The sequence below is a fragment of the Topomyia yanbarensis genome, chromosome 1, assembly GCF_030247195.1.
Source record: "Topomyia yanbarensis strain Yona2022 chromosome 1, ASM3024719v1, whole genome shotgun sequence".
NCBI lineage: Eukaryota > Metazoa > Arthropoda > Insecta > Diptera > Culicidae > Topomyia > Topomyia yanbarensis.
In genome coordinates, this window is record NC_080670.1 from 3470665 (window position 1) to 3471530 (window position 866).

Genomic DNA, 866 nt, shown 5'->3' on the forward strand with positions numbered 1-866 from the left:
GAAGCCAATCGGAGTCAAGGAGGAAAAGTGTTCGTCGTTCGCGACAGATAAATTTCTCTCCAACAGTTGTAAACAATTTGACGCGCTCTTCTTCAAACAAACCATCCCGTGGAAAGCTTGACATGTATCGCGAAATTCGTTATTCAATCTGTTGGATCTTATTGTTGGAAGGAGACTCTTTGATTCCCGCGGATACTGAGTAGGTGCAATTGCCTACGGGTCTGCCACCCCCCTTTTGGCCCTTTATACAGCGGTATGCTGAATTCAGAATGGTAACGAAATTTGAGCGTACTGTTAAGTGGAGCCGCACGCAGAGCAAGACTCAAGCTAGGATGGTGGCTACCCACATACATACATACATACAAGGCAAAATACTATCAAATTGTACAAACTTTTGTCTATTTCTTATTATCATATCATTGCGATGTGTCGAAAGAAACCAAAATTGTTTAGTCGAGATGCGTCTCACTCTTTCTTGTCCTATGTCGATCCTTCCTTTACGTACTAACCATGTCGCTGCTTAATGGGAAGCTGCCAAGAGCAAACTCTTTGTTGCATTCAAACCCTTTTTGGTGAAGTAAGTGTGTGTCGCTCAGTGCACCAAATATTTAACACGACAGTGTATTGAAAGTTACATTGATCGCACAAGTCGACCTACTGGTTTGTGTGCCCATTGAGATGGTCTCAGAAGCGATTAAAGTATTTTTTTTGCAAAATGTTTATTTGACACGGCTTAATAATTTAGCACAACTGAGCCGTGGATAAGTATTTGCAATAAGTGAAAATTAAAAAAAAATACTTAGAATGTCTGTTTGCCAGATCAAGTTGATGCAGTTTGCTACTGCGTGTTGAGATCCTTTTCTTTG